The 13,462-nt window shown below is 44.0% G+C and overlaps 1 protein-coding gene across 3 annotated transcripts in view; it reads right to left on the bottom strand.

Moving 5' to 3' along the window:
- The window catches only part of klf12 (Kruppel like factor 12), a 238,010-nt gene extending 225,346 nt beyond the window's left edge, over window positions 1–12,664 (bottom strand). The window contains exon 1 of one of the 3 annotated variants that reach the window (XM_033023014.1): window positions 12,532–12,664. The gene's annotated coding sequence lies outside the window, so the exon portion shown is untranslated. Of the gene's footprint in view, window positions 1–12,529 lie in introns of all 3 variants that reach the window. The other 2 variants (XM_033023012.1, XM_033023011.1) reach the window with 2 other exon arrangements.
- Window positions 12,665–13,462: the final 798 nt, after the last annotated feature.

Here is a 13,462-nt window from a genome sequence, read left to right as displayed (position 1 = left end):
AAAGTGTAGATGGAGTCAATGGAAGGGAGGTTGGCTTGTGTGATGGTCTGGGCTGCGTCCACAATTCCCTGCAATTTTTTTTGTCGTCTTGGATGGAGCTGTTCCCAAACCATGCTGTGATGCATCCTGATAAATAAGCCATGGATTAAATGCTTAGTCCAAGTGTCAGAGGGCAAGGAGAGTCTTAGAGGAGGAAAGCAAGGATGGTTTAGGAAAGGAATTCAAGAGCTTATGGCCCTCACAGCTGATAGCATAGCCAGCAAATGTCAATTCACTAAGTGATGGGCAAAATATCAGACTGGGAGGAGTACAGGTTTGTCAAAGAGGTTATTTGTTCAGAGGAGAAAAGTTTACAAGAATGATCCCGGGAATGAGTAGGTTAACATATGATGAGCGTTTGACGGTACTGGGTCTATATTCGCTGGAGTTTAGAAGAATGAGGGGGAACCTCATTAAAACGTACAGAATAGTGAAAGTGGATGTGGAGAGGATGTTTCCACTAGTGGGAGAATCTAGGACTAGGACTCCCCCATCCTGTCTCTCTCTTTCTGTGTTCTCATGAGAGATCAAAAGAGATAGGAGTAGAATTTGGCCATTCGGCCCATCAAGTCTACTCCACCATTCAATCATGGCAGATCAACAATATCTCTTTCTCCTAACCATTCTCCTGCCTTCTCCCCATAAACTCTGACGCCCATACTAATCAAGAATCTGTCTATCTCTGCCTTAAATATATCCACTGACTTTGCCTCCACAGGTTTCTGTGGCAATGAATTCCACAGATTCACCACCCTCTGACTAAAGAAATTCCTCCTCATCTCCTTCCTAAAAGAATGTCCTTTAATTCTGATTCTAGGGTCAAACGACAGTCTCTCACAGAATAAAAGGATGTACCTTTACAAAGGAGTTGAGGAGGAATTTCTTTAGTCAGAGTGTTGTGAATTTGTGGAATTCATTGCCACAAACGGCTGTGGAGGCCAAGTCATCGGGTGTTTTTAAAACAGAGATTGATAGGTACATGATTTGTAATGGTGTCAAAGGTTACAGGGACAAGGCAGGAGAATGGGTTTGAAAGGGAAAGATAGGTCAGCCATAATTGAATGGCGGAGTAGATTCAATGGGCCGAATGGCCTCATTCTGCTCCTGTGACTTATGAAGGTTCTTCGAACAATTAGGAATGCTGAAGGTATCTAAAGGGTTGCCACCAATTATAATGATTAAAAACAAGGGAGTCATCCTAGCCACAGGGAGGGTGACATATCGAGTAGGGCCACAGCCTCAAATTGCCAGACCTGGGGTCAATTAAACATTCAGTGCTATCAGTGTTTGGAGTTTGCACATTCTCCCTGTGATCACATGGGTTTCATGTGGAAATTCCAGTTTCCTCTCCCAAAGACATACAGGATGGTAGATTGTGTGGAAAGTAACTGCAGATGCTGGTTTATGTCAAAGATGGACACAATGTATTGGAGTAACTCAGCAGGTCAGTCAACATCTCTGGAGAAAAAGGATGGGTGACGTTTTGGGTCGGGACCCTTCTTCAGATTGAACGTTGCCGGAGCAGATTTTTTGCATTATGGGGTCCACCCTTCCTGGTTCAACTGTTGTCAGCCCCGATTTGTCCTGGCCTTTTTATATCTCCAGTTCCTCCCTACCTCCCTTCACTTTCAGTCTGAAGAAGGATTCCAACCTAAAACGACACCCATCCTTTTTCTCCAGAGATACTGACCCGCTGAGTTACTCCAATACTTCAGGTCTCCAAATCTGAGGAAGGACATTATTGCCATAGAGGGAGTGCAGAGAAGGTTCACCAGACTGATTCCTGGGATGTCAGGACTGTCTTATGAAGAAAGACTGGATAGACTTGGTTTATACTCTCTAGAATTTAGGAGGTTGAGAGGGGATCTTATAGAAACTTACAAAATTCTTAAGGGATTGGACAGGCTAGATGCAGGAAGATTGCTCCCGATGTTGGGGAAGTCCAGGACAAGGGGTCATAGCTTAAGGATAAGGGGGAAATCCTTTAAAACCCAGATGAGAAGAACTTTTTTCACACAGAGAGTGGTGAATCTCTGGAACTCTCTGCCACAGAGGGTAGTCGAGGCCAGTTCATTGGCTATATTTAAGAGGGAGTTAGATGTGGCCCTTGTGGCTAAGGGGATCAGAGGGTATGGAGAGAAGGCAGGTGCGGGATACTGAGTTGGATGATCAGCCATGATCATATTGAATGGCGGTGCAGGCTCGAAGGGCCGAATGGCCTACTCCTGCACCTAATTTCTATGTTTCTATGCCTATCTTCAGGGTGATAGGTTAATTGGCCACCATATTACCCCTCATGTGTAGTTGAGTGGTAGGATGTAGGAGAAGTTCAGTTTAGTTTATTGTCATATGTTCCGAGGTACAGTGAAAAGCTTTTTGTTGCATGCTATCCAGTCAGTGGCAAGACTATACATAATTACAATCGAGCAATCCACAGTGCATAGATACAGGAAAAAGGGAATAACGCTTCGTACAAGATAAAGTCCAGTAAAGTCCAGTTAAGATAGACCGAGGGTCTCCAATGAGGTAGTTGGTAGCTCAAGATCGCTCTCTAATGGGTGATAGGATGGTTCAGATAACAGGTGGGAAGAAACTGCCCCTGAATCTGGAGGTTTACGTTTTCACACTTCTGTACCTCTTGCCTGATGAGAGAGGGGACAAGAGGGAGTGACCGGGCTGATAATGTGTAAATAATAATGTGGAGAAATGTGGAGAAAATGAAAATTGGATTAACGTAGGATCAGTGCAAACGGGTTGTTGATGGTCGGCACGGACTCGGTGGGCCGGTTTGCATACTGCATTCCCTATGACACAAAATATTTGAATGTCAATCTGTTCCCCTGAACAGGTCTTGGAAATGCAAACAGGTTCCTTCACTATCACACACACACACACACACACACACCTAAAAACATGATATGCAACTATGACTATGTCCCTGTCAAATTGAACCATGCCAGGAATTGGACTGGACTCCATCAGTCAAAACTTATCCTTGGGTCATTCGCACATTGCACACTGGACATTTGCATACCCAGGGAACTGCCATTATTGGCCCGCCATATCTTCACTCCTCACTGACATAAATGCACAATTTACCTCATATCCTTCCTATCAAACCACACCATCAGTTCACCAAGTGGGAATCGTGAGAGGAAGAGCCCCGAGAAAATTTCTAGGCAACACAATTTGATTGGCAAATTGTCCCGTGATAAACATCCTGACCTAGAGAGTACCCACCCACAATCTGATCATTTGTAGCCACTTAACTGATTGTGAACTCCTCCCATGTCACCCCAAAAGCCACAACCTCACTTACACTTCCCACCCCAAATGGGAGGGTTGATTCCTGCCCTGCAAAAATCAACCCACCATTAACACCATCACCAAGAAAGTGTCTCTACCCAAAACATCGCCTATTCCTTCGCTCCATAGAGGAAGAAGGGTCACAACCTGAAACGTTGCCTATTCCTTTGCTCCATAGATGCTGCCTCACCCACTGAGTTTCTCCAGCTTTTTGTCTACCTCCTATTTTAGTTTAGTTTAGTTTAGTTTAGAGATACAGCGTGGAAACAGGCCCTTCAGCCCACGCCGACCAATAATCACCCCTACACTAGTTCTATCCTACATTAGTGACAATTTACAGAAGCCAATTAACCAACAAACCTCACGTCTGGAATGTGGGAGAAAACCAGAGCACACAGAGAAAACCCACGTAGTCATAAGGAGAACGTGCAAACTTCATACAGACAGCACCTATAGTCAGGATCGAACGCAGGTCTCTGATGCTGTAAGACAGCAACTCTACCACTGTGCCACTGTGCCATCCATTGAGCCCATATTTTCAGCTCATTTCAACATGGCAGCTATTATTGACCTGCAAAAATATGAAGAACATCCACACTGCACTTGGTCTACCAATAAACAATGGCCTACCTGTCGCCACTTCCCAATAGAGAGCCCTCTTTCAGGCTGACTCCCTGTTCAGTTTCAGGTCAGTTCAGTTTAGTTTATTGTCATGTGCACTGACATACAGTGAAAAGTTTTTTGTAGTGTGCTAACCAGTCAGCAGAAAGAAAATATATGGTTACAATCGATACATTTACAGTTTATAGATACATGATAAAGGAATAACGTTTAGTGCAAGGTAAAGCCAGCAAGTAGGGTTTTAAATCCAGAAAATTGCAAGAATAAACAGCGACGTGTAAACTCTGTGCAAAGTAATCAATCATAATTACAGGTGAAATAACGGATGCCAAAGATAGACACAAAATGCTGGAGTAACTCAGCGAGCCAGGCACCATCCCTGGAGAAAAGGAATATTGTTCCCGATGTTGGGGAAGTCCAGAACTAGGGGTCACAGATTAAGGATAAGAGGGAAGTATTTTAGGACCGAGATGAGAAAATAATTTTTCACAGAGAGTGGTGAATCTCTGGAATTCTCTGCCACAGAATGTAGTTGAGGTCAGTTCATTGGCTATATTTAAGAGGGAGTTAGATGTGGCCCTTGTGGCTAAAGGGATCAGGGGGTATGGAGAGAAGGCAGGTACAGGATACTGAGTTGGATGATCAGCCATGATCATATTGAATGGCGGTGCAGGCTCGAAGGGCCGAATGGCCTACTCCTGCACCTATTTTCTACGTTTCTATGTAAAATGCTGGAGTAACTCAGCGGGCCAGGCAGCATCTCTGGAGAACAAGGACGGGTAATGTTCACCAAGTTTAATTGACTGGGAATAGATCACACAGGCTGGCTGTTTCATCGACTCCATATGCAGCCATCTTTTAAAGTTGCACCAAATGTCTTGGGTCGAAACTTGATCGCATGGTATGATATTGCACCATGTAAAGTGGAAGGGCTTGAATCCTCCCCTGCTTTTGTTTAGCAGACATGGGCAATTCAAGAGTGGTGTTTCAATTTTTCTTGTATGCTTGGGCTAATAAAAAAAAGTGAAGTAAAGATAGACACAAAATGCTGGAGTCACTCAGCAGATCAGGCTTTGGAATAAATTAACATCTGCTGTTCCTTGTTTCTACATTCTAAAAAGTAAAGTAATCTGGGCTCCAGCCCCAGTTCATAACACATCTGATTCACCATGTTAACCCCTTCCCCAAATGCAGCTTAGAAAAGTCAGGAAGGAACTGTAGATGCTGGTTTACACCAAAGATAGACACAAAGTGCTGGAGTAACTCAGTGGGTCAGGCAGCATCTCTGGAGAAAAGGAATGGACTGAAGAAGTGTCTCGACCCAAAGCATCACCTATTCCTTTTCTCCAGAGATGCTGCCTGACTCGCTGAGTTACTTCAGCACTTTGTGTCTATCTGCAGCTTAGCAAGTGCTTGTTGAAGATACCACTAAGATGTCCTTAATGCTGACACACAGAGATTATTTTAACCTAAACTGATCGATGGGAAACTCATCTGATCACATGGAATCCTGGTCAGACATCTCAATGAATACTTCCCTCTGCCAAGCCCATCAGCATGAGAATGTTTGCAAAGGTCAATCTCATCAATTCCCATACTGGCTGGTTAGGTTAATGTGTGGTAGAAACTGCAGATGCTGGCTTATACTGAAGATAGACACAAAATGCTGGAGTAACTCAGCAGCTCAGGCAGGTAGCATCTCTGGTGAAAAGGACCGAGTAGGTGATGTTTCAAGTTCGAATAAGCGTTCCAACTTGAAAAGTCACCTATTCCTTTTCTCCAGAGATGCTGCCTGACCCACTGCGTTACTCCAGCATTTTGTAGTGATCTACGGTTAGATTAATCGTGCTCCTCCATTGTCCTTTGCAGACCTGGATGATGAAATGATTTGTTAGCTGAGCCGGTCCATGGCATAGACATTGTGCCAGAGAAGCGGGCTCAGTCCTCACCTTGGATGCTCCCTGTGCCCACTGAGTCCACGCCGACCAGCAATCACCCCATACACTAGTACTATCCCACACACTAGTAACAATTTACAATTTTACCACAGCCAATTAAGTTACAAACCTGTAGGTCTTTCGAGTGAGGGAGGAATCCGGAGCACCCGGTGAAAACACATAGGGTCACAGGGAGAATGGACAAACTCCATACAGACAGCACTCGTAGTCAGGATCTAACCCGGGTCTCTCGCACTGTAAGGCAGCTTCTCTACTGCTGCGCCACTGTGCCACCCAGTTTCCCCCCACCCACATCCGAAGGACGTGTGGGTTGGTAGTTTAATCGGCCACTGTAAATGGTCCCTGCTGTGTAGGCGAGTGGTAGAACCTGGAGGAGGTAATTAATGAGAAAGTGGGGAAAATAAATATGTGGTCAGTGTAGGATTATTGTTGAAACAAGGAACTGCAGATGCTAGTTTACCAAGAAAAAGCCACAATGTGCTGGAGTAACTCAGCAGGTCCGACAGTATTGCAGGAAAACACAAAATGGTGATATTTCAGGTTAGGACCCTTCTTCAAACTGGCAACATATTGTTTTTTGGGGCTCAGTCTGAAAAAGAGTCCCGACCCAAAATGGAACCTATCCATGTTCTCCAGGGATGCTGCCTGATCTGCTGAGTTTGTAGCATTATTGTTAGTAGGTGCTTGATGGCCAGCATTGACTTGGTGGGCCGAAAGGCCTGTTTCTACTGTTTCACTTTGTGATTGTCTAATTGAGGGTGACTGGTACACATGTGGAACTGCTACCATAGTATGGACCCTGCTGCAGAGGAAGGAAGAATATCAGGGATAAAAAGGAAATTCCTCAGGGCAGTCAACAAGTTAGTCTCATGTGTACACAACTGTGTTTGGGTTTAGTTCCTCACAACAGCAAACAAAGCTGCTGAAGCATACTTTGCATTGTAAAAGCAGCCCCCAGAGATCTCACTGGGAGATCACTATTGCTGAATCCACTGATGTTCTTCTTCCTGCCAGTATTTGCTGCAAATAATCCTTGGCACCTCTGCTTTGTTCGGGGGACTGCCTCTGGGCATTCCTGGTTTCTCAATAAATCAGGAATTCTTCCATCCCATGATGGAATTCAGCCAGGAATGAAGCAGCCACAGTTCTGTGCCATCTGTAGATGTTGAAACTGTGCTCCCTTGACTCAATTCCCCGCTTCAAAAGTATCAGTGCTTCTAACACTGATCACTGGGGAATGTCACGCTGCACATCCATCCAGTGTGGAGAATAAAAAGTAACCATTCACTGTCATTCTCGGTTTTCATTACCTTGGTCAATTCTGTGGACTTCACTGCCACTGGTCTTCTAATTCCATGGATTCCAAAGGGGATTGGCAGGCAGAAGATAGGACAGTTCGCTGAACTTTTGCAACTTTGTCGCTGCCAGAAACGTGATGACACTTGTGTACTGCCTAGGTGAGGTCTGCTATATGATTTCACCAGTGAAATGCAAAACCAAGCATTTCACTGTACCTAGGTACACATGACAATAAAGTATCATTGAATTGAATCATTGAATTGAAAGATAGCACCAGTATTTCCATTATTCCTGCACCAATTTAGGACCTCATATGGACATCAATTTTCACTTGAGCTCGGCCAACCTTTGAAGAATTTGCTGTGCAGCATTTGTTGAAACCCTTTATAATTTCTCTACCTTCTTCTGTAACTTAACATTGACAATACCCTCTAGAGTATAGAAGAGAGATCGAGCAACTGTCCATATGGTGCCAGCACAATAACTTGGCCCTCAACACCAGCAAAACCAAGGAACTGATTGTGGACTTTGGAAGGAGTTGGATGGGGACCCACAGTCCCGTTTATATCATGATGGTTGAAAGGGTCAAGAGCTTCAAATTCCTGGGCGTGCACATCTCTGAAGATCTTTCCTGGTCCGAGAACACTGATGCAATTATCAAGAAAGCACATCAGCGTCTCTACTTCCTGAGAAGATTACGGAGAGTCGGTTTGTCAAGGAGGACTCTCTCTAACTTCTACAGGTGCACAGTAGAGAGCATGCTGACCGGTTGCATCGCGGCTTGGTTCGGCAACTTGAGCGCCCTGGAGAGGAAAAGACTACAAAAAGTAGTAAACACTGCCCAGTCCATCATCGGCTCTGACCTTCCTTCCATCGAGGGGATTTATCGCAGTCGCTGCCTTAAATAGGCTGGCAGTATCATCAAAGACCCACACCATCCTGGCCACACACTCATCTCCCTGCTACCTTCAGGTAGAAGGTACAGGAGCCTGAAGACTGCAACAACAAGGTTCAGGAATAGCTACTTCCCCTCAGCCATCAGGCTATTAAACCTGGCTCGGACAAAACTCTGAACATTAATAATCCATTATCTGTTATTTGCACTTTACCAGTTTATTTATTCATGTGTGTATATAATGGTATATGGACATACTGATCTGTTTTGTAGTCAATGCCTACTATGTTCTGTTGTGTTGAAGCAAAGCAAGAATTTCATTGTCACATCAGGGACACATGAAATAAACTCACTTGAACTTGAACTAATGATTTAGCATTAGGGCGGCACGGTGGCGCAGCGGTAGAGTAGCAGCCTCACAGCGTTTGTAGAGCAGAGAGCCGGGTGTGATTCAGACTACGGGTGATGTCTGTACGGAGTTTGATAATCCTCCCCGTGACCGCGTGGGTTTTCTCAGAGAACTTCTATTTCCTCCCACACTCCAAAGACGTACAAGTATGTAGGTTAATCTGCTTGGTGTAATTGTAAATTGTCCCTAGTGTGTGTGTGGGATAGTGTTAATGTGCGGGGATCACTGGTCGGTGTGGACTCAGTGGGCCGAAGAGCCAGTTTCCGCACTGTATCTCTAAATTAAACTAAAAAAAAAAACGGACATAGTTTAATGCAGTAAACACTATCTACGCAAGCATGATGTATCTGTGTGTGGTCAGAAGTGCCTGGTCCAATTTCCATTGCAATCATTTCCCACTTTGGGAAAATAAAATCAATTTTCATTCATGCAGCTCGCAACCTAATTGCATATTATTTTTGGACACGAGTGAAATCTTCGTACGGTGGTGAAGTAAAGGTTACAATTTTAATTAAAAGCTTGCATCTCAAGCATAATTTCTGTTCAAGCATTATACATAGCCCTCTTAATTATATGCAAGTCTTATGCCAGTTCTTGGTGGGGTTACTGGATGGAATACAATGGACAGACAGAATTTACACACTAAGCTCCCTGGATGTGGGGTGGATGACATTAATACAAATCAGCTCAAACTAGTCGAATTGTTGAACTCTATGCTACCCAATAGTAGAGTTACTCAAAAGGCAACTATGAACATAATAATTGATGGAAAAAGTGCAGCAAGTGACCAAACGCAGTATCCGTTATTATAAAGTCCAAATGATTGAGTGCTAGGCCTATATCCAAATAGGTACAAAGGTATAGACATAAAATGCTGGAGTAACTCAGCGGGCCAGGCAGCATCTCTGGAGAAAAGGAATAGGTGATGTTTCTTCTTCAATCTGAAGAAGGATTTCGACCCGAAACGTCACCTATTCCTTTTCTCCAGAGATGCTGCCTGGCCCGCAGAGTTACTCCTCCTATCTTCGGTGTAAACCAGCATCAGCAGTCTTTCCTACACATTAGGTACAAGGTATAATGGCTCATGTCATAGGAGCAGAATTAGGCCATTCGGCCCATCAAGTCTACTCCATCATTCAAACATGCCTGATCTATTGGAGAAACAAACAACTGCAAATGCTGATTTATACCAAAGATGAACATTCCAGCACTTTGTGTCTATCTTTGGATGATCTATCTTTCCCTCTCAACCCCATTCACCTGCCTTCTGTCTGTGGAATTATCTGCCTCAGATGGAGGCCAGTTCTCTGGATACTTTCAAGACAGAGCTAGATAGGGCTCTTAAAGATAGCGGAGTCAGGGGATATGGGGAGAAGGCAGGAACGGGGTACTGATTTGGGGACGATCAGCCATGGCTCAAAGGGCCGAATGGCCTACTCCTGCACCTTTTGTTTATTGTCTCTCCCCGTAACCTTTGACACCCTTACTAATCAAGAACTGGTGCCGATTTGTCCTGTACCTTCTCATACCTCTAGTTTCCCTTTCCCCTGACTCTCAGTCTGAAGAAGGGTCTCAACTCGAAGTGTTACCTATTCATTTTCTCCAGAGATGCTGCCTGACCCGCTGACTTACTCCAGCATATAGTGTCTATCTTCAGTGTAAACCAGCATCTGCAGTTCCTCCCCACACACTAATTGTCAATCTCCTCTTTAAAAATATCCAATGCTTGGCCTCCACAACCATCTGTGCCATTCTGGGAAGGATAAGGGAAACAAAACAGCCTATTTCACCTGGTAAAATGTGTCATTTCCATTAGGAAAACACAACGTCTCGTTGCTTGTAATGAGTTAATCAACGGAGCTCCTATGTGGAACAAGAAATGCTAAAGGAATGGACTTGGCTTGACAGCAATTTAAAAAAGTATTTATTTTATTAAAAGGTCTTCTAAATATCCACAACAGTAAACAAAAAATAACCTGGGTGGCAGAAATGAGTTTGGACTTTTAAGCACGACTCCACCCAAACTAATCCTGTTTGGTGGTGTACCCACCCAGACCCAACCCATTAACGTCGACACCTCTTTAATGTGAGTTGAGCAGGAAACTCCCCCACTCTTGAGTCATGTTGACATTTGCATCCAAATAAAGAACTTTGCTGATATTCTCTCCTGCCAGGAACAAAACCTCCAACCTTCCCAGCAAAATGTGGGCAGAATTGCATCTTCATCAATTTCCTCGCTAAATATTATTTCAGAGTAAGCACAAGATGGTTATTCCTTTGCCTGTTCGTCCTCGGTCTGCAAAAATCTGCAGCCAAGGAAGGGAAGGGAAGCTTATCGCAGGAATTAGTAATTGTGGAAAAATCAGTCAAGGTTTCGAGTCAAAAATTCGTAACTGCTATCTGGAAATCTAACACTGCAGCTTCCTGCCTGAGCTCTGGATTCCTCGTGAAACAAAGGAGTCTGTTATTTCACATGGGTTCCAAACCCAACCCCAGTTCAACTTAACTAGTCAACTCTGGGTGTGTTTGACATTTGACCTGACATTTGCCTTCCCCTCCCCCAAGATGGCAATTTCCATCTGTAAAGCAACTGTTAAGTTTTCTGGCCAAGCTGGTTTCAAAATCCTCAAACAAAGCAAGATCACTGTAGCAAAAACAAGCTATTGCGTGCAGTATGTTTTAATTTGGACCTTTGTTTTTCATTCCGAAGAGCTGTCACATGATTTCAATGTTATAAAATGTAGACACTAACTGGAACTACTTTTGGTCAGTAATTATGAGATAGGGATCGACCAGCTCAGGTAATCTCCCACCATACTCTGAAATCTTATCTTTAAAAACACATTAGACCGCAGCCGACAGATGAAACTTCAGACAGGTGATAGTATCTGGAAATCTTTTCACATATTTTAAGACTAAATTGTATCATACAAATACTCTACAAGCAGTGTGCTGTTGTAATCAAGTGTGCACAGACTCTCCTCCCCTCCTGCAAGGCAGATCAACAACCATACCACAGCATCTTACGCTCACAAACAGATATTTATTGCTGCCTCCCTTTATAACAGCCGCGAATTAAGTATCTTTCTGCATTCCTGTATTGACAAAAATGCCCGTGTCCACATCAAATATCGAAATAAAAAGGCGATTGGTAGCACCAGTATGTGTTTGCATTATATGCTCTAAACCTCTGCCTTGTACGTTCAGGAGGTGAGAGGAGTGTGTGATGATGTGGACGTACAACCACTCCCCTTCTGTATAGCTTTGCTGCGGCCAACTATACATTAGCAAGGTAGTGGTCAGAAGGCGAGAAGGTCAGGCTTTGCACCGTGTGTTGCTTTAAAACCCCCCAGCTTACAGAGGCATGCGTGAGCAAAGGGCGGTGTTCGGCAGGGCAAGGTTATAGCAGTGAATATGAAAACCAGAGAGTTTCTGCTCACATGGCAACGTAACTAGAACACAGTTTGATGCCACCGGAGTACAGCACTCCTATTTTGGTTTCAGCATTCCTAGGCTGTGAAGCGGTGATTCCTCGGACCGAACAAGCTTCCCTCTGTCCACCAGTCTCTGAAAGTGTCTACTGTCAGTTCCAGGCAATACCCCAAAATCCAACACAGCACCTCTTCAGCTTCCCAGCTCTGCTTCGACCAGAAACACTGCTTATCAATTGACAGATGCGCATCTTTGCTGCTGATTACGATATGTAACACTGAGGTTATCTCGCCTCCCTCTCTCTCTCTCTCTCTCTCTCTCTCTCTCTCTCTCTTTCTCACTGCCACTCCCACATTTGCACCCCTCCTGATTCCACGCTACAGCCCAGCAAACCAAAATGCATTCAAGCCATTGAGATTTCTGAACGCCCGCTGCAAAGAACTGCGAGGAAAACAAACCAAGACACAAGTCAAATTCGAGCTAACCATTGCTCTCACATTTGCCACTGCCATTCTGTTGTGAACCAGTCCAACACAAAGAATGGGAAGAAAGAATAATGATAAAGCGCTGACCTGGTAAAAGGCTGCAGAGGAGAAATATTTCCTTCCCTTATACAGTCTCTTCTCTCTCAGCTGCTGCCTGCAGGAAATGAATGGGGGCGCACAGAAGACTGTTGTACTTGCAAATGACTTACCGGAGTCACATGATCCGGTTAATGTGGGGTGGGAGAGTGGGTGGAGGCTTCATAAACAACAGAGGACAATATACCCTAAGCCTAACTAGCATGCATCGAATTACACAGGGGCCCCATTGTAGGAGGTTTCCGAGTAACCCAATCAGTGTACAACATTAAGGGACCGTGGGCTTCCTGAAGGAGCTCCCTGCTATTTTTATTTATATCTCCACGCAGACATACGCATTAAAACCAGGCAGAACAAACTCAGAGACGACACGTTTGTATATATTACACACGTATATAGATGCACGTACAAAAAGAAAAGGATACATTTCATTACTATCTGTAAAAAAAACACAAATTTCTATCCCAATATTTGAACAGCTGACAATGCATTTACTATTTTAACATCAAATGCTTCAAAAGTGACATTGGTTACAGGACATATTTAGTTTTTTTGCGAGATCTCTGTGCTTTTTCCATGACCACCTTTCGCCTCCTCTTTTGCAAAGAGCCTCCCACAAACCTATGTGGCCGCAGCTCAAAGTCAAAAATACCCTTCACAGTCTGCGAACTCCCTCTTTAGCAGAGCCATGTGTAAGTATTTAGAATGAGGTTAAAATAGGTGGCTGGGGATCTAAAAAGACCGTATCCCGTCCTGTTATCCTGGCTGCGTTTCAAATATACCTGCTTATATACTTACAACACTATTTCTCTGAGTTGCATTACGTTAGACAGTGTATACCCACATGACACTGTTTAATATTAAAAGATAAAATAAGCAGAGCACACTTTCACGACACTTTTACAACGTTGTTCCAATTGAA

The sequence above is a fragment of the Amblyraja radiata genome, chromosome 6 (genome assembly GCF_010909765.2).
Source record: "Amblyraja radiata isolate CabotCenter1 chromosome 6, sAmbRad1.1.pri, whole genome shotgun sequence".
In the NCBI taxonomy this organism is placed as follows: domain Eukaryota; kingdom Metazoa; phylum Chordata; class Chondrichthyes; order Rajiformes; family Rajidae; genus Amblyraja; species Amblyraja radiata.
Note: the sequence above shows the minus strand (reverse complement) of the source record. Positions and strands in the feature narration are given on the sequence as shown.